This window comes from Topomyia yanbarensis, chromosome 2, assembly GCF_030247195.1.
Source record: "Topomyia yanbarensis strain Yona2022 chromosome 2, ASM3024719v1, whole genome shotgun sequence".
Classification (NCBI taxonomy): Eukaryota; Metazoa; Arthropoda; class Insecta; order Diptera; family Culicidae; genus Topomyia; species Topomyia yanbarensis.
In genome coordinates this window covers 36065947-36087641 of record NC_080671.1, presented here as the reverse complement: position 1 = coordinate 36087641, position 21695 = coordinate 36065947, and the positions used below count along the sequence as shown (strand labels likewise).

The following is a 21695-nucleotide window of genomic DNA, read 5'->3' as shown; positions in this document are numbered from 1 at the left end:
TCTGTGCCATGTAGTCGAAGTACAAGGACATAAAACGGGTTTGAGAATTAAGCTCGACGAGCCTCTCGAAGTTTTCAATCACCAACGGGTTCAGAATGTCGCATCGGATGAGCAATCGATATGAGAGTTCCCAAAATCGATTTTTTAGCGGAAGAACGCCCGCCAGCACTTCGAGACTCATCGTATGGGTCGAGTGCATGCAACCCAAGGCAATGCGCAAGCAACGATACTGGATTCTCTCCAGTTTGATGAAGTGTATGTTCGCAGCGGAGCGGAAACAGAAACACCCGTACTCCATCACCGACAATATCGTTGTTTGGTACAACCTGATCAGGTCTCCTGGGTGAGCACCCCATCATGTTCCAGTTATTGTTCGGAGAAAATTGACCCTTTGTTGGCATTTCTGTTTCAGATACCTAATGTGACATCCCCAGGTACCTTTAGAGTCGAACCAGACCCCGAGATATTTAAATGTGAAGACCTGATTGATCGTTTCACCCTTTAATAGAAGATGGAGTTGCGCCGGCTCACGCTTCCTAGAAAAAACAACCAACTCAGTTTTCTCCGTGGAGAACTCAATACCCAACTGAAGAGCCCAAGCAGACAAATTGTCCAAGGTATTTTGTAATGGTCCTTGCAAGTCGGCACCTTTGTGCCCTGTAACAGAGACCACGCCGTCGTCTGCAAGTTGCCTTAGCGTGCATGAATTGGCAAGGCAATCGTCAATGTCATTCACGTAAAAATTGTAGAGCAGGGGACTTAGACATGAGCCCTGGGGAAGACCCATGTAGCTAAATCGCGATGTTGTTAAATCGCCTTGCGAAAAATGCATGTGCTTTTCAGACAACAGGTTTAGCAAAAAGTTATTTAAAATTGGTGAAAGACCATGCTGGTGCAGCTTCTCTGACAGAATGTTGATAGAAACTGAGTCAAAAGCCCCCTTAATATTCAAGAAGACTGATGCCATCTGCTCTTTGTTAGCATAGGCCATTTGGATTTCTGTAGAAAGCAACGCAAGGCAATCGTTCGTCCCTTTGCCTTTGCGGAAGCCAAATTGTGTATCTGACAGTAAGCCATTTGCTTCAACCCAATTGTCGAGGCGAAACAAGATCATTTTCTCGAATAACTTCCGAATACAGGACAGCATTGCAATCGGCCGATACGAGTTGTGGTCGGAGGCTGGTTTTCCTGGTTTTTGGATGGCGATGACCTTCACTTGCCTCCATTCATAAGGGACAATGTTACCCTCAAGAAACTTGTTAAATAAATTCAACAGGCGCCTTTTTGCAGTGTCAGGCAGATTCTTCAGCAAGTTGAATTTGATTCTGTCTAACCCTGGGGCGTTATTGTTGCACGATAAGAGAGCAAGTGAGAACTCCACCATTGAAAACGGTGTTTCGTTCGCGGTATCGTGAGAAGACGCGGCGCGGTACGTTTTCTGTACCGGGACAGAGTCCGGACAGATCTTCTTGGCGAAAGCGAATATCCAACGGTTTGAATATTCCACGTTCTCGTTGGTACTATTATGATTACGCATACGTCGAGCCGTACCCCAAAGAGTGCTCATCGCTGTTTCTCTCGTTAACCCGTCGACGAACCGGCGCCAATAACTGCGTTTTTTGGCTTTCATTAGACTCTTCATTCGCCTTTCTAACGACGCGTACTGTTGATAGCTAGCGGGTAACCCGTCTTCCCGGAAGGCCTTATATGCAGTGGACTTTTCCGCGTACAGCTCTGAGCACTCTTTATCCCACCACAGGGTGGGAGACCGTCCATGGGTATTCGCGCTGGGTACTGGTTTAGTCTGAGCTTGATTCGCACTGTCGAGAATCAAGCCAGCCAAAAACCTGTACTCTTCCTCCGGAGGAAGTTCTTGAGTGGATTCGATTTTAACGGACATCGCGGTCGCGTAACTCTTCCAATCAATGTTCCGTGTGAGGTCATACGAGACATTGATTGTTTCCGATGGTCTTGAACCGTTAGCAATTGAAATCACGATAGGCAAATGATCGCTACCGTGGGGATCAGGGATCACCTTCCACATGCAATCTAACTGTAGCGATGTCGAGCAAAGCGACAAATCCAACGCGCTTGCGCGTGCTGGTTATAAAACGTTTTTTCATGTGAGTTGACTAGATTTTATTCCATTTTGTCATTTGATTAGTTATTTTCATGTCGTTTTAACCACAAACTTTGACAAATATTCCTTATTTTAGTATGTCGTAATTTCTGGATTAATCACAAAAAAACCCAAACAACATCGACCTCTAATACCTACTCGTCACCTCCATTTCGAAAAAACTGTGCTTAGATTATAGAATTTTGCTTACCCTAAAGTTGTCAATTGGATTTTAAAATGGCGTAAAATACCCGTCTCTGGAAACCACTCATCAAAACCATTCCTAAAATAACCTTAATGATTAAGTTGTTCCGAATTTCGTTAAACCGAAAGTCGCCATTTTGAATTCCGAAATAGCGCTAAACATCAACCATCGACACTCACTCGTCAGTCATTTTGAAAATTTCCTTACTGATTGGGTTACAGCGAATTTCTATTATCTATATTCGAATCCAAGATGGCTACTCCCGGAGCCATCTTGGATTTCAAAATGGCACTCAACAACAACAACCTTTGACACCCACTCGTCAAAAAAATTCCGAAAATACCCATATTGATTGAATTATAGCGAATTTCGTTAAACTGGAAGTCGCCATCACAGACTAACAGTCATAACACTATGAGGGAATTCCCACAAAAAATATCGTTCCTGCGATTTTCCCAGAAAACTAGCTCCACCTTTTATTCACAGTCCCAAACACTCATTTGCTGATGGGTTACCCCTCAGGTTTGGGAACAATGTTTCACTAGTGGTCTATCCCCCATATGCTTGTTCATATGTCAGTGGAGCCATAATTTCAAATGTGGCCACAGTCCCAACTATAAATATATTTAAAATGACCGCTAAAGCGGGCGAAACATTGTTTTTGAGTGTTATGTCTGTTAGTCTGTGTCGCCATCTTTGATTTAAAAATAGCTCTGGCACCTAATCGTAACCACCAGTCCGAAAATACGCATCTTGATTGAGTTATAGTAAATTTTGCCGAACCGGAAGTCGCCATCTTGGATATCAACATGGCGAAAAACACCAACTCGTCAAAACAATTCCGTAAACAAACCTCGTAAAAGAACGCGTAAAAACCTTTCAACATCTTATAAATGGGGAACTAAACGGACGTAAACATGCTAAATCAATACATTATGCGATGATACTACAATTGTTTCACTGACATTAAAAAGGGGGGGGGGGTGCTGTGAGGTTTTCAGCGTGAAAAAAACTCTTTTGTACATTATAGTATATCATTTCAATAACTTGCTGTCATTTTACTATGCAAAAATATCGACAAACGACTGGGTGACGAAGCTTTTTGTACAACGCCTCCGCAAAAACATGATTTGTGGTGTTACCTGCCATTCCAAATCTGCTTCACCGATTTCTTTCAAACTTTGCATATACATTCTATGTAAAAATACCTAACTCCTACGTTGAGTTTTTGAGATAAATTTTCAATTAAGGGTTTTTTACTCATTTTAAATAAAAATTACTATTCTCAATCCGGCACTAGCTTAGTTCTGTCACTAAGTTAGTGTCGGATCCTGGTGAGACGAGGTCGAAACGCAAATTCCATAACTAATTTAAGTTCTAATAAACCAGTTAATTTCAAAATATTTAGATTTGGCCGTATGGGGAAATAAGGAGAGCCGACCAGAGTTTTTAACAATTTTAACAGAGTGAATTCTCTGACTTCGGAATTTTTCTTTAGAATTGTCACGCGCTCGGGTCAGGGTTTGCGCATTGCATTGTGTGTTTATTTTTTCATTAAATATTTTTGTTCTCTCGGATCATCCCGTTCCTCGCAGTTCCACCATCCCAATCATCCTCCTTTCCTCCGATATTTTTTTTCTCGTTTATGTTTATATAGAATCGAATGCACTTAAGCTGCAGCGAAATGCGCACGAACCGGTGGGAGGGTGAAGAATAAGTACACACACCGACTGGCCCGAAGTCCCTGCCGTAATCGGATCTGATACCACCTGAAATTCAATTTGTGAACTGCGATTATCATCATGAAAGAGCTAATAAAGGCGATTACTTATTGACTGCTGAATGGATATCGGCTTTTAAAGACATCGCTCAGCCGTTCGTACTTCATCGCCAGCCGCACGGGATGCGGCGAGAAATAGAGAGTAATACTATGGAGTGCATGGAGAAAAAGGGCACTGTTGGAATGTACGTGCCTACTTTGATGAACTATAAAAGTCCCTGATGGCCGCGAGTTTGCCTTGCGTTTCGTTTCAAACATATCCTACAGTTTGCTGATGGCTACTATGTAGATCGCTCGCGGGTGTTTTGAACTCTGCCAAGACCCCGTGGCAGTTGCAAGACCTCTCCCGAGCGAGGCGCGAAGCTCCGATCACGGCATGTAGTGGTATAATGATAGTGAAAAAACAACTAAAAAGTTGCATTCTGGTCGAAACAGCAGTCGTCTGGTACTTAAAAGTCACAGCAATTTTTATAATAATGATATGGGTTCATTTATTATAATATTTTGTATGTATTGTTTGAGTTCAATATTTTTTTAATATCTACCTGTATTTCTGGTGGCTGGCAAACCTGTTTCCACCCAAACATACATTCTTTCCAAGACCAAATTTGTTGTGTGTTTCTGAGACAGATTGGATTGACAAGGGGACGGTCGGCGGCGGCGGCGGATAGGAGCTCGTGTACACAAGCATAAATTCGATGCTGTGCGGAGCTTCCTTCGATCATGCCCGCTGCGCAACGGTATTTGTGGAGATGGAGTTTTTTTTGCTCTGTTTGCATTTCGGAAAGTTGCCTTTTTCTCGGTGTGAGTGGAGCTCGAAACAGCTTTGGCTTGTGCAATGCGAGTCGAAATGTTAGGGAACGCTGGAGTAAAGCGTAGCCTGGTTTGAGATGGCTCGTTTGATGAATGTGCGCGGACTAATCGAGATTTGTGTCGGTACAATAAAATGCCACGAGTGCGTCTGACGCTATTCCACTCAGATCCTAATATGACGAGCAGACCCAATGATGTTGTCTTAGATTACTGAGATGGTTTTCGGAAAGGTTAGGTTGTTTTATTTCTGATTCATGAAAAATTTTAAATGATATTCATAAGTTAATAAAATAATAATTAAGGATGCCAGCAATTGACGGGGAGCCAACCATTTGTACCAGTATCGAAAAGTACTGAATCTTTTGGCAGCAATTTTTCCTCCGTTGTTTGCGGTAAATAAGGCAGACACAGGCATTATTTTGCCTTGCAATGGTTCTGATGGTGACCGCCAGAGCGCTCTGCTCACTCATACAACCAGATGTGACTTAAGCGATTGAACTATTCGCAGAAGTAATGAAATTCGGACTCGTGAAGAACCCTATACTTAGCCACCAACACCAGGCGGCATTTCAAGATTGCCAGTGGAATGGGGCAAAAAAGCAAAGATCGCGGCTCGAGTAAACTATACGTATACGTATAAAGGCATTAAAGTCAAGTAGTGACCGCTTTAAAGTTCTCTTGGGCCGAACAACGGGAGCTAAGTGGGACCTAAGACTAATGGAGAAAGCAGGAGGAATGGAAGATCTCACCAACACAGTATCGACCTGGAACCGATCCAGTCAGCATCGACGGGTATCGAAAAACGAAAGACCAAAGCAAGCTTTTATTTGTTAGGTGAGATGGGGTTTCACGGTTTTCTGTGACCCGGGCAGAGCGGGCTTCGTGAGGGAAACCAGTGGTGTGGAGGAAAAGGTACCACAATTACATGTTAAGGGGTGCGAGCACTACTACAGATGTTCGTATACAGACAGACGAAACATTTATCGACTTGTTGTTTTTCGAACAGTATGAAGTTCGAGATGAGAAGCTGCTGCTTCTAAAATAAACCTGAGAAGAGAGGCATGAAAATCGCAGGTTGTGGCATTTGAGCTCGAGTGGGTAGAGGAACCGCTAGGGACGAACTGGATCGGATCGAAGAAAGGAGAGGCGTTTGGAGGTTGAGGTTCGAAAAACGTGTGGAAAGCACACGGTAGAAAATTGCTTTAATAACAAGTTGATTCGAAGCTCTTTCTTTTACTCTTCGCTTCAGTTTTAGAGCATTGGCTCGGTTACCGTTCTTCGTTCGGAGAGTATAGTGAAGAGTTCTGTATTCGCAATTAAATAAACTATGTTCTTTTAATCTTGAGATGATGAATAATAAAGGCACTACAGTAGGATTCCGTTTTTGGCAACAATTTTATTTTTGCCAAAACCGGAACCGTGTCAAAAATGGAACCTTTTTTTAAACTTTAGATTTTCAATTTACGATGTCAAAAATGTTTTAAGGATTTTTAATCATATGTTAAATGGAATGAGATGAAAGAAAAAATAAGCAAATTCAATTTTATTCATGATTTTATCAAATTCAGACGTCGTATAAATTTTACGAAATTTTACGAAATTTAACGAAATTTTACGAAATTTTACGAAATTTTACAAAATTTCACGAAATTTTACGAAATTTTACGAAATTTTACGAAATTTTACGAAATTTTACGAAATTTTAAAACTTTACGAAATTTTACTAAGCTTTACGAAAATTTACGAAGTTTTACGATATTTTACGATATTTTACGATATTTTACGAAATTTTACGAAATTTTACGAAATTCTACGAAATTTTACGAAATATTACGAAATTTTAAGAAATTTTGCTAAGTTTTACGAAATTTTACGAAATTTTACGAAATTCTACAAAATTTTACGAAATATTACGAAATTTTAAGAAATTTTAAGAAATTTTACTAAGTTTTACGAAATTTTACGAAATTTTACGAAATTTTACGAAATTTTACGAAATTTTACGAAATTTTACGAAATTTTACGAAATTTTACGAAATTCTACAAAATTTTACGAAATATTACGAAACTTTAAGAAATTTTACTAAGTTTTACGAAATTTTACGATATTTTACGAAATTTCACGAAATTTTACGAAATTTTACAAATTTTACAGATTTTACGAAATTTTACGAAATTTTGCGAAATTTTTACAAAATTTTACAAATTTAGCAAACAATTACGTTACTGTTTTGCCTTTCTCATATAGAAAGGTTATGCAATCACTCTGAAAAACGTCAACCTAATCCCGGCCCGGAGGGCCGAGTGTCATATCCCATTCGACTCAGTTCGTCGAGATCGGAAAAAGTCTGTATGTGTGTGTATGTATGTATGTGTGTATGTGTGTGTGTATGTGTGTGTGTATGTATGTGCGTATGTGTCAAATAATGTCACTCATTTTTCTCAGAGATGGCTGGACCGATTGGCCCAAACTTAGTCTCAAATGAAAGGTGCAACCTTCCCATAGGCTGCTATTGAATTTTGGATCGATCGGAAGTCTGGTTCCGGAATTACGGGTTTCAGAGTGCGGCCAGACAGAAATTTCTCATATAAACTATAGGAAAAATTAAAAATAGAATTTTTATTTTTGATGCTAAATGTGTTCAAGGTGTATGAAACGTCGAGATTTGATGCAAACTTGAAAAAAAAATTTGACTACGATTCACTTTTTTGGATTTTGGCACATTTTTGCCTTTCTCATATAGAAAGGTTATGCAATCACTCTGAAAAACGTCAACCTAATCCCAGGCCAATTTTTTTTTTCGACTCGTTTAGGGTTTCTGGATTTTAACAGGGGCGTAGTTGATGGTTTACGGAGAGGGGTTACACCCCCCCCCCTCTACTGTTCGCGCCCCTCCTTTAAAAATCTCCTTAAATCACCCCTCAGACCACCACCCCATCCAGCCCTCATACCCGTCCCTTTCAACCCCATCATCTTTAAACCACCACTATATCACAAAGCATACCAATTTAAGCTGGGGAGTCGTTCGTTCATGGGACTTTCCCCCTTTTCACATACCCACCCCCGCATGACAAAATGAGTTAGCAAGCAGATAACATTGATCTAATGCTGATTAGGCTAATGGAGTAGGATATTTTTTTGTTTCAAGTGTTTCACCGTCGACACATAGCTCATCAAGTTCGTGGCTGGCATGCCATTGTGTATAAGTGCAAAGTGTACTAAGAATGTAATGGACATTTCCACGATTATGTTGAACATAAAAAGCCTCCGTGCCATAGTTTAGAGAAATGAGAAAGGCACAATTGCACCGCTAGGTGGATTAAAACAGGTTTTTTTTCTATACACGGTGCTGCGGTTAAAAGAAGAAGCAGTAAATACGTGTGCAGTGCTGCCGAATATACAACTGAATTGAGTTCAATTAGTTGCTGAGAGTCTATGGGGCAATATCGAAATGGTTGGTTCTGAGCAGTTATTGACAGTTCAACAATTGTTTCAATGCTGAAAACCAAGATGGCGTACACTAAATTAAAAAGATGGGTGGGTAATGTCAGAGACATAACCGGAGTGAAGTAGAATACACTTTAGACCGGTATATTCTGCTCTGGAATAAGCAATTTCTATTCGATTTTGTCGTCTTTTGCACATTCATAGTTTATTTGGAGTAGTTATTACGGCATTTAATTAGCAAGGGACTGGAAGGTGAAGTATATTTTTCAATATTTAGAGCCATAGTACTCAACGGAGAGCAAGGAGTTGAAGGGAGAAAGTTTAGAAAAGCGTGGAAGGATGCATGCTTAGAGCTCACCGGCGACTTAACTTTTTGTCTGCTACCGTAGGAGTCAGGGTCTCTTGGCATTAGAAATGCGAATCACCTGAGTCTACGGCATGTCCGGACAAGCGTAAAGTAACTTGTTACTTCATGCTGTCGGAACCCATCTATGACCGCATACCACATCCAAACCGTTATAAACTTCGATTATGTCAATGAAATATTTTCAAACTTGCAGGAGATATACTTGATTACTATATCTTTCGAATGCCATGTACTAAATAAGTAGACAAATATTTTTTGTTTATAGAGATAGGACCAAACCCGTGGGTGTTTGCTGGTAGCCTTATGAAACGTGTCATAAAACTTCAAATCGCAATTTCTCACGAATCTCTCGATGGATCATTTTGAAAATCACTGAGAAGATGTATCTTTCGAATTCCGTATGACAAATTTATGGTAATTTTTTGTTAATAACGGTTTTAGGAACACCGTGGATTCGATTGAAGTTTCAATTCATTTTGAGCAAATAAAAAATGAAATGTTTTCCAAGCAGGAGCGGCAACCGACAAGGTGGCAAAATTTTCATAAGGAAGCTGTACAGAAAGTGGAAGAAGAAGATGTCGAAATTCGGTATACAATCCTTGTTTAGCAAGCGATCCGCGCATGTGGTAAATTTTCATTTCTTCATCACATCAGGGATTGTGATTGAACAAATCTACTTGAAAACCTCTAAAAAGGACTCCAGGACTTCTTGAGTTCTCACGATACTTTCACGGCTAGATTTGGCATTTTCCACTATGCCGTCGTCTGGTATAGAACCAATTACGTTATTTTTGTATAACACTACTCGTTATTAAAAATATTTTAGACCGTCAGAATTAGGAATCAGAATATGCTGGGTCAAACTGAACGTATCCCATAGGTAGTTGAGGATTTGTGCCTCACGCCAGCGTGCATTCGATATGTTTCCTATTTCGACTGTTTTACATGACTAGTAGAGAAATGAATTTTTTAACTCAAATTTTTATTCATTTATGTTTGGGTTTACATTTTGTATAATATTGCAATCTAAGTGATATAGCATTTGCTTTTCATCTTTGATGAGCTTCGTTGGTAGATGGTTGCATTTCTGTTTGTGGTTGATTATGAATTTACTCCCAATAGTTGTGGTAGTGAATTATTGAAATGAATTCTTGAGCCTATATCTACAATGAGAGACTCTCATTGATTACTTTCTCTTCTGTTTATAATTCGATCTCTTTAACATTTATTCTTCAACTCTTTGCATACTATGCTAGTAAAAACCACCGTCTTGCAATCTGTATTGCAAAATAAGTGAGAAGTGCTATGGTGACGCCGTAAACATCAAAAGAGAATAATAAACAAAAAATACTAATTGTAGATATGACGTTTTGAATAAAAACTCTAGAATTGTGTTTCTCATATTAATAGGTTCGAGTAATTTCGACGTTTCGCTGTATTTATTTGATTACGTAACAATGAACGTACTTTGTACTTTCGAAAGGTGATAAGGCCAATTATTGTTATTATTTTTTCCTTCGGTCTCATTCTGTACTTTCTTCACTCACACCAGAGAGGCGTCTCTACCATCAAAACCCTAGACCCTAGTCGTTTTTTGAGATTCTAATACGTTGAATATAAAAATATTAGTATTACTTTAGTGGATTTTCGGCTTTTACGGTCTTTTACACATTCCAAATTATTATTACTTAGGGACCATTCATAAATTACGTTTAAGGGTGGGGGATCGACAATTTGAGACATATTGTGACAAATGGGGGGAGTGGGAGTAAGCTATAGCGATACGTAACATGTTTTTACTGAAGAAAAAAAATTCAAAAGAAATTTGTTACGTAATAGGGAAAGGGGATAGATAAATTTGTGACAAATTGGTACATGGGGGGAAGGCGAGTCAATTTTGGGCAATTTTTGCGTTACGTAATTTATGAATGGCCTCTTATAATATATTTGTTTGATTTCTTCGCCTCTCCGATACGTTCACCATGTAAGAAGCCGTGTGGTGTCCGGCGGGCTGAAATCTTTTTGCACTATTTCAGCCAAGAATAGAACCTCTGGGAACTGCTCCCATGTCGTAAGAGGCGACTAACAACATGCTAGAAGTTCCTAGTTGCTCCGTACCGAAGACTTAACCTGGGCGAACCTTAAGGTTCAGAGTTGTTAATCGATAATTAATCGTCATCGTCGATAACGTTAACCACCCGTCAACGTCATCGGAAACTCCGTTAACGATAATGTATCGTCGGATTCATCGTCATCGTCGATAATTCATCGGTGGTTATCGCGATACATTTTGCGTTACTTTCCCGTTTATTGGAGTTGAAGTTGATGCGGTTAAATTTCAATTGTTTGGAAATAAATAACTATTGAAGGACATGTTGTTGGCAGTTGAAAATCAATAGTTTTGGACATTTTCTAAGCAAAGGGGGGGGGGGGGTCCGACGATGTGTCAAAATCGAATTTTTTGTCAACTTTTCGGGAGTGTTTTATATTGAAGGGAAAGTTATTGGTAGTTGACAATCAATAGTTTTGGACATTTTCAATACACAGGAGGTTCGACGATGTGTGAAAATAGATTTTGTTCAACTTTTGGGGAAAGTTTATTATATTGAAAAAGCTATTGGTAAGTGAATAATCAGCTCCAATAAGACTTTAATTTGAGTAGTATCGATGAACGCGGATCAATACGTACTGAAAATTCGCCGCGTCTGTTTTAATGAATCTAATTTCAAGTTCCGTTTCTGGTAACAAGCCCGTCCATCAGGTTAACGATCCTTTGTATTTCCCTTCAATGTTCGATATAATCGTTCGTATACATGTATTTCACAAACAATCCGATATTAGAAATAGGAAACACTTTCGCTGATTTATAACATCTAGAGCTATCATAACTCTTTGTATAACGTGTTATCACTCGATAGTTTGCAACCCAAAAAATATATCGTAGAGAAGGAATAGCGAAGTTAGTCTAAATAATGTCGCAATAAATAGTGATCCGGCCCATTAAGCAGATAAGATTAGTTTTTCTGGGCAATACTCCCACGATCGGCTGTGTGGAGTTGAAATTGCTTTTGTTTAGAAAACATAGGATACTCTCGGTAGCCGGCTACCCAGATTTTAGAAGAACAAAAAACTTAACAAGATCTTTTTCGAGCGATCGTGTTTTCGAAAACTAACTGAACTACAAACTAAGGGATCATCCATAAATGACGTAGCATTATATGGGGGAGAGGAGAGTTTTGCATTTTGTGATGATGTGTGACGACTGGAGGGTAGGGGGTCATGTCAGGCTATGTAGCTTTTTCAAAGGGGAATAACTAACATCGGTTTTTATTTAAAAAAATCACGGGGACAGGGGGGGGGGGAGAGTTACCGTCAAGCTACGTAATTACCAGGGGGTATTTAGAGGTTTGTGACGAAATGCTACGATGGGGGAGGGGGCTGGTAAAAATTGCTCAAAAAATGCTACGTCATTTATGGATGATCCCTAATAAACTATGCTTTACAGGTCGCATCGCTTGCTTGGAGCGAATCCTAGACCCTATTTCCTTCCAAACTACCAACTCCGCGACACCTATGGAAGAGTCTGATGAACCTTCGGTATAAGATTCCTCATTTTATTCAAACGATCACCGGGTAAAATCAGCACCGACACGATAGAAACCACTAATAAATTCGTCGCGTGATTGAATATTATTAAAAAATATAAGCAGTGCTCCTTATAGCCGGCTATCCGGAGTTCAAGTTGCTTATTTTGCTATTCGTATTAATACAACAAATGATAAATTTCCCAAATTCTCGGCAGCCGGCTGCCCAGAGCAATTATTACATGATAACGCTATTGGCACACTTACTAACAACTCTCCCCTTCCCGTGATACATGTGGAGATGCAGAGGATTCCTCGGTCTCTAGTAGCAACATGTATCGGACTAACATTCCTTCCTTTCCCAGAAGATCTGCATTCGGACGTAGCCGGCGTCGGTATTGATCAGCATGCAGGGATCGGAATAGATTGTACAATGTGGCTCATCATGTTATTCCCAAGCATGTTGTTCCAATCAACATTTTGCAACCTAATTTGGTTCTGGTCAATAACGGAGTAGCAACTACGGGCGATCTCTTATGCTTATGCTTATGCTCTCCGATACGTTCACCATGTAAGAAAGCACAAAGCTTCTGTCAGAATATATAACAAAAATCTATAACCACCAACAATTTGTGCATAAAGAGACACTATTTCAAGAAATAGTTCTATTCCTGCAACGAAAAATACGAAAATTTAAAATGCATGAACCTCGAATCGCTCACTTAGTTTCGACATAATATTGATTGATTTCAATGGCTGGGCGGTGGTCAGCTATTTTCGTCCGCGTCCCTTATCACCAATTTTTATACAGTGATTCATCAGCAGTGCTATCTTTGAAAATGAACCACCTTGGTTATGCAACTAATTTTTTCCGATCTTTTTTAAATGCAAATAATTAAGCAATCTTCATTTCGTTATATTCTGAATTGCTCATATTTTGTCGTATGTAATTTTAAATGTACTTTCATTTGATGGCACTGTAAGGGAACACGTATCCGCCAGTTGATGCCAATCGAGCTGACATTTCTTTCGACTGAACAAACTAATTTATTTGTTTGTTTAGTGTTTATTTGACCAACTAGGAAACGAATCCACTGGGTCTTTAATGCGGGTGGGAAATACGCATGGTCTTGTCTGAGTTAATGACTTTTGCATTATGTATGAGGGTGGAGAATTGACAATTCGCAAGATCAATTCAAATCCAATTACCAATTTGCGGCAATCATTTCAGCACGAGGAACAAATGGTCATATTTAATGCTTTACTTTTAGTCCATTAACTTATCAGTCGATTATACTGAGCTAAGAATAAGTACGTACTATTTGGAAACGGGGGGTGTTTGATTCGTGCATGCTGTTAATATCGTTTAGGAACGCAGCATTTGTATTTTTTCTGTTTTGCGTCTTCATTGTAATATCGGAAAGTTTAACTTGATCGAGGTGGAAAATTTCAAGTTACAGGATCTCAATATGCTTGTGATTATACCAATAAGGACCATTTATAAATTCGGCCACGCTATTAGGAGGAAGAGATATGAACAATTGTGACATAAATGGAAGGGGAGCACGTCATGTGCTTTGACGCAATCGGCCGTTTTACGCACGATTGCGCCATGTATATAGTAAATTCCATAGAACATGAACACTTTTGCTAGTAGCGGCATAAAAGTGCTACTACAAAATGAAGGAAAAACTAAAATAATTTGATTTGTATTAGACCAAGGGGAAAAATAACGTGGTAATATGACAAAGAGTTAGTTAGTATTGGGTAATTTTTGCGTGACATAATTTTTGAATGTTCCATCATACCACTTTTAAACTCATTGTTCACGGTCCATTTTACATTGTCGACAACACTCCCGACAGCCGGCTGTCCGGAGTTCAAGTTGTTTTCGATGAAACAATCTCAATACACGATTAGCCAGAGGTAAAACGCCTAGAAAAAAAAGTCTCAAGGTGGCCTATATAGCTCCCTGATGCTGGAGATCTTTTTTTAATCATCCTACTCTACAGCAGTTGATACCTGTTCAATAAGAGACGCCCCTCAGCTCAGATGTGCCCAGGGGCCCCGAGTGGTCTTAAGACAGCCCTGTTGACGGTTTTCCGTTTAAAGAAACTATAATTTTCAATCCACGTGTAAAATTACAATAAAATTCGTTGAAGAAAGCACGACATGTCGTGTGTGTTTGTGGTGGAACTTAATTTTACATTTATATTCATGCTCCAAATATGTGCATGAAAATAAACTTAAAATTACAAAATATTTTTTTCTGTGTATGAAAAGTGAAATTTTCATCAATATTCGGGGCATCAATCGGTTTTCGATTAATAACTTTTTCCACAATCATCAGATCGTTTTGCAGTTTTCTAGCATTTGTTTCTTTCACAAATTTCCTATAAAAACAGCCATCTACTTATTTTTAGAAGATAACGGGCGACTCTTGGAAGAATTAATTTGCAAAAGGCAATTTTCCAATTCGAAATCTCATGTAAACTTCAAACCGTGGGCGCAAAAATACAGTTTCACCGATCGAGTTAAAAATTTGGAGAGTTGTTCTGGGAGCTAAATTGAATCCAAAAAGTTACTCGGAGCCAAATTTTATTTTTTATTTACTCTAATGCACAATAGCCCATTTGTGAGACGTCATATTTTTTTTTTAAAAGCAAACCTATGGAACCAAACATTTTTCGTGGAATTGTGTCAGCGTTAAAGCTTGAATAATTCAATCTATTCTCATTTGGATGACATGAAATGACATTCATAATTCATTAACAATATTTCAGTTAAAGTTTTTTGCGTGATAATTCTGTTTATAATTTATGTGCTATGAAATGAAAGACAATTTTACCAGATTGTTTTTGGATAGATTAGTACAATATTTTCATTTGATTGTTTAGCGCTTGCCCATACATATCATACACAATATGAGAAACAAAAGCAAATGCATAACTGCACAAACCAGTTTCCTTACTTAGCAACCATTGAAGTCACTCGTGTGAAAAAATTTCTTACATTCCTTCAGGGTGGATTATCCCGATGCCTTCGATCGCAAACAGCCCAGTTATTCACAACCACCACCAGCAGCAATCAGCAGCATTTTCTTCAGGTGAGTTGAACAACACCAAAACTCCTTTGCATCAACCCGTTCGTGGCATAACTTCAATCGTAATTCGAAACACAGACACGCACACACATTCAGCATAACGTGCCACAGTCTAACTCCAACATATGCCATTGAAATATTTTCCGTCTTATACCCACTCGGATGAGGCAAAGCAGGTTCCGAACCTACCAATCTACCTGCTGCCGACCATCTCTCGCGCGCAAGCTAGTGTAAGCGGGTGGTTTTGTGTGTATGTGTGCGAGAGTTGAGACCTTATGTTTACATGCGACTCTATCGTTCAGGTAACGCGCGATCGGTCAGTGGTTGTGTGACTTGTGCAACATAAGCCAGGTTCCCCGCTCGCCGCTCTTTCTCTCGCACGGAAATCAGGTCCTGCGCTCGACACCTGAATATGTGTTTGTGTTCCGAAGCTGTCGAAGATCGCGAACAACTCCGCAGAGGAGTTTGGACAAATATCTTCCACCGTCTTTGGTTCAGTTCTTTAAACGCTGAGGTGTAGGATTGAAGCTGTCCGTCCCGGTTCGAGTCTAAGCCCAAGTTCGATCGAGTGGCGCGCGCGAGAGATATTTGTGCTTGTGGTGCCTCAGTGGACCCACGATCGATCCGGACCGTAGAGAAGAAACGGCTGAGAGGTACCAGACGAAGAAAGGCAACAGCATTAGAGGAGAGCTAGTTTTTCTTAATGGAATGAAATAACACGGCGAGTGGACCCCGTTGAGTTGATTTGAGTGTTGTGTATACGTGCGGGAACGGGATCGAGCCATTGTGAGAGACCTCGAGTGCGAGACAAGACAAGCGATACATTTTAAATTAACACCGCGCATTTAGAGCTCTGTTTGAAGAAAGGTAAATTTTTCGCTCAGGAATTTCGTCGAACGAGAGATCAAATTTTTGTGTGTGTCCTCGGGGTTGAAAAGATCTGATGATCGAACATGAAATGTCGCAACATTGTGACAAGTGGTAGTAGGCTGGGAAGCGCGTAAAAGTACCTGACTGAAAGTGCGTAACGTTGTGTCAAAGTAGTTCGCAACTGGGACCCGCGATGGACCACGATCAATGGCGGATGCTGCTGCTGCCACGAATGAGTGGACCGTGTTGATGTTGAGGCCAACGGAGAAAAGCAGTCGTTCAGGTCACTAGCCGACTGGGCCCTCTTTCAAGCAGTTGGAAAATTGCATAAATTGGAACTTGCTGGGTGTGAAGTTGTCCTGGTCTGATCGATAGCGGAGAGAACAAGTAGTCGACCAACGCAAACAGGAACAAAAGGAAGATACAGATGAAGAAAAAACAGCCCCAAGAGTAGAAGAAAAGTGGAATATCTTTTCACGAATGTTTGTATACCGACCTTCTCATCCTTGGCTCAGAGGAGTGAACAGCAGTGGGCTCAACACGTAGAAAGAAATTTATTTATTTTCATTTACAATTACAAACGTGCTCGCGGTGTGTTCTTGTTGGGGGCCTCCCAGTCTTCTTCGTACTGTTCCGCTTGTGTGTCGCGTCTTCTCCTGCATTTCGCTGGCAGTATTTCCTCCGCGGCGATGGTTATTTTTTCCTTCTTTTCATGAGAAATATCTCATTATATTGTTTTATACAGCTTGGCGCGAGCTTTGCGCAAAGTGAGTGAGCGCGGGAAAGAGATAGCGAAACCCCCATATGGGAGTAGTGCGCGAGTGAATGAAGAAGTATAGCCTACAACCGAACCACCGAAGACCTCTGACGACTTTGGAAGACGTCGAAATCGACGACGACGACGACAGCGGCTCGCAGGAGAGCGCAAAACAGTGTGGATGTAATACAAAGTGAAATACAAAAATATTTTTATAATAAAATAAAGTCAAACAGAGGAAAACGGAGAAAGAGTGTACAGCGAGAAATGATCGTGAAGATCGTAGCAAACGGGTAGCAAAAGAGAGAAAAAACGAGGAGGCTGCAAGAAACGTGAATTGAGTACATGGGGTAAAAAAGTACGAGAAAGAATTTTTTAAAAGGAAATTTTTGTAGCTGCAAATAGGAATTTTAATCACAAAATTTTTCGGATACATTTTGATTTTGCGTATATGATTAAAACAAAGTGAGATTAAAGTTATATGTAGTATTCTCGCGTTTCCACAACTTTCGTGAGATTTTTTTTCTGTGCAACTGCTGGTCGGCGTGAATATTGGCAGGATTTGAGAAAGCTGCTTGAACCGAGCCGCTTTTTTTGGTGGAGGAAAGTTCGGTGAGACAGTGGCGGAATTGGCAGCGAAGGAATGAAATCGAAAAAATAGTGCGAGAAAAAAGTAGCAGTGCCAGTTTTCGGATGTTCCCTTCTTTCTGAATCACGGGGCCGTTTGCTTGTGCTTAGCGGATAGAAAAAAAAAGAAGAAGGGAAAAAAGCTCAAGCCGATCATGATGATGAAGTGTTGATTTGTTTCGATTGCGGTGTGCAGCCTGCCCACGGAAATAGAGAGAAATAGCGTTAAGCTGCGGGAAGATATTTAAATAATAAGGAAGTGAAGATTTCATTCCCAGCCAGCGTCGGTGGCTCTCGGGTGGCGAAAGAGAAAAGAGAAGAGAGAAGAAAGTGCTGCATCAGCTTTTGGAGTGGATTTTGTTTTGCGCGCCGGGGCCGGTGTACGCTAAGAATCCCAGGCAGGCCAAGGAAAACCCACGTCGTAAGAACAGAAAAGGCTTTGCCCGGCGAAGAAATAGTAATAAGCGGGATTAAGGGATTAAACGCTTCACTTCAGCTCAAAATTAAGGTAATTATCGACAGTTTTCTAGCAAAACGGGGTTGGAATGTATGACGCAGCCTACTGGGCTGTGTTTGGGGAATGTTTTTCACGGAAGACATCAATGGTCGAAAAGCGACGAACCTAATCCGCACAGGTTCGTTTAGCTTCGCTTTTGTTTTCGCGAACTACATTATGTTGAAAGGAGTAATTTTTCATTTTGTTTAACAGTTATTTAATTCGTGGGATTTTGTTACAGAGAATATCGAGCAGAATTATTGTTTCTGCTAGAATTTTGATTACACATCCAATTTACCAAACTGCTTGTTATTTATTAACAACAGTAAGTACTAATAACAAATAGGCGTTTCCCCGACGGCATTACGTACCATAACTCATTTTCTTGACAGCTTGCATTTATTAATTTGAAATTTGACAAAAATTGACTTATTGAAATTCTTTACTATAAATCATCTACTACCGATGTTGCTCGCCTGTTTATCTAACTTGTTGAATCAAATTATGTATTAAACTCCCCTTAGTCCCAAAAGGCTACTTATTTGCTGCTAAAAGATGAAATGCAAATACACTCAATTTGGAATTCTCGAAGTCCAATTTCTCAATATGTGAAAAATACAAAACCATTCTGGTGTGTCATATTTCTTATACGTTAAACAATGTATGTTCTGTGCCCCTTTGAGACAATTAAAGGGGCTTTGATTTTATAAGTTTGACATTGTACGTCAAATCGGTATCGTGTATCATTTTAAATATGATAAAATTTCAATGGCTGGATTTTAATTTTAACTTCGTCTCATTAGTACCTGGCCCTGACTCAGCACTACATAGACGAAAATCTTGAAGTGTTATGCGTTCGGAAAGCTTTTACTTCAGTGTACGCCATTTTAACCCTCAAAAAGGCAAGTTAAAATCGTGTTATCAAGAAGCATTGCTCCCAAGACCCAATGAAATCGAAAGCTTCCTTTTGCCGTTTTATCAGTGAAAGAATCGAAAGCCCGAAAACGCTCGATCATTTGTATTTAAAATTACAAGCTCATTGAAAATAGAGATCTGTAACTAGCCGGGCTTCTGAGACCCCTTGCCTTTTAGGGGCAAAATAAAACATCGATTTGAAAATTTCTGTTAATTGGATCTTATTGTATTTATAAACTCTCAAAAATACATTTACAGTATATTTCATAGTCCGTTGTCATCGATTTTACGCAATTTGTGACGAACATTTCGAATTAGGACATAGAGAGGATTTATTTAACTATCCCTTGATTCGAGGAACCAATTGCTGCTGGTTTGGTGCCCCAACCCTTGTCGCACACCACACGTTCGATAAGAGTTTAAAAATTTTCGATTTAACGTGCTTGTGGCACATTTGGAGAATTGCGTTTTTTCGACACTTTTCGCATAATGAGAGTTCGAAAGATTCGGCTGAAACTTGATTTCATCCTAAGTGTGATATTTCTCTGATGAATTCTTTCAATTTTGGTACGGATCACAGGCACTGAAACACCTTTCTTATAAATAGCTAAAGGTGTGCACCGCCGATACACACGGAAAAAATCAGTTCATAAATTCACGAAGAAAAAGATTTACGAAATCCGTGATCAAGTTCCTGAAATTATGAATAATAAACCTTTGGGAATACACAGTCAAACGTTGTTCATGATTTCAAGAACTTATTCGCGATTCTTGTGAATTCTGATGATGTTAGCGGGATTGAAGTTCATGATTTCAAGATCTTAGTGGCGATGTTCGTCATTTCTATTCACGTTATCGTGATATTTAAGTCATGACTAGAGTGATTCATGTTCATGATTTCAGGATCTTTGTCACGATTTTGAATATTTTGAAACGAGTTGTGTGATTTGTGTTCATTATTTCAGGATCTTAGTCACGATTTTTGACCCTTCTGTTCATGTCATCGTGATATTTTAGTCATGAATAGAGCAATTCATGTTCATGATTTCAGGATCTTAGTCACGATTTTCGCAATTTATGGTCATGTTATCATGATATTTTATTTTATAGCTTACTTTCAAAAAGTAATGTAACTAATGTTCATGATATCAGCAGTTTTATCATGGTATTCGTAAATTATCTTCGCCTTATCGTGATCTATTATTTTTTGATCACTAGCGGGTTTTTTACCCGGAATAACGTAACAATATGAACTGGATCATTAAAATAAGACTCATTCGCGATATCTAGTTCTGTGAAATATATCACGCACACTATATGGGGTTCTCACTGCAGTTTTCGTTTTCTGTCCGGACATCACAATGAACCTTATCAAATGAATAACGATGTTCGAGGTCCTAATAATTTTTTTTATACAGGGTGTTTGGTTCATGGTTAAGAATCTCTCGGGGGATGATAGACTATCACACTTGGAGAAAAAATTGCTCTACACATACCCTCAAATCTCAACTGTTACCGAGTTATTGAACTTTTTCTGTAAAAAACTTATTTGTCTGAAAATACCTCTAACTTTAAAAGTATACTTTGTATTTTAAATGTTTTAATCCATTCGAAAGGTGAGAAAATTTCCTATTGAATGGTGTTCTCATATCTTTTAGCTAATTAGTTTTAATTACCTTTTAGCTGTGAAGTAGTTAAAAGTTAGTGTCTTTGAGGAGGTTTTTGCTAATTTTCTCGAAATAATGAAGTATGATTATAGCAATATCCATTGTCTAAAAGTTGGTTTTTAGGACGATTCATAATTTGTTCTTGGACGTCATATTCCTATCTCTTCTCATTTCTTTGTAATTTCATTACTATACTTTTCGTGTAACCGACTTGCAAGTGATTAAAAGACTCTAATCTAAAAAATATGCTTTATATCGTTATTTACAAGATTTTATTGAAAAGCTGAGAAAATGTCCTATCAGTGTATGTACAAATATCTTTTAGTTAAGTGATTTTTTACTAACGAAATAACTCAAAATTTGTGTTTTTGGAGAGCTTTTTAATTATTCTAATTATTAATCAACAATATTTATCGTTACTCTTGTTCATTAGATGCCCTTTAATGTTCTCTATAACTTTTTATTTGACACTTTGTCTATATTTCTTTTCATTTTGCTGCTATTTAATAGTTAACACAGCATGACCTCGCCACAAATGTAGTGGGTTCGAAATCGTTATTTTTGCATACGAAACGATGTGATAAAAACGATTTTGTGTCGAAACCAAAAGAGATAATTGGATGGAATCAAAGAAAGAACTGTAGAACTTGCTGAGATGCATTATTTCCATGATAATAATGGTGACGTTTATTATTTACTATTTTAAGAAAATGAACGAAAATGCTAATAATAGCACTAACTTTAAACTAATTTACTTCTAAAAGAATACTAAATTCACTTAACTAAAAGGTATTAATCCATTTTTCTCTGTAAAATTTTCCTAGCTTTCGAATAAAAAGGAAAAAACTACAATAAGTGCCATACTTTTTCAATTAAAGTTGGTATTAGTGAAAATGAGATAAAAATATCCAAGTTGAATAACCCAAACTCATGAAAATAAGAAA

General features: G+C 38.9%; 1 protein-coding gene across 1 annotated transcript in view; it reads left to right on the top strand.

The window, feature by feature from the left end:
- The first annotated feature begins 15946 nt into the window (after positions 1–15946).
- Positions 15947–21695, top strand: part of LOC131682738 (protein dachsous) — a 340941-nt gene continuing 335192 nt past the window's right edge. Inside the window, exon 1 of the mRNA XM_058964437.1 lies at positions 15947–18181. The gene's annotated coding sequence lies outside the window, so the exon portion shown is untranslated. The remainder of the gene's footprint in view (positions 18182–21695) is intronic.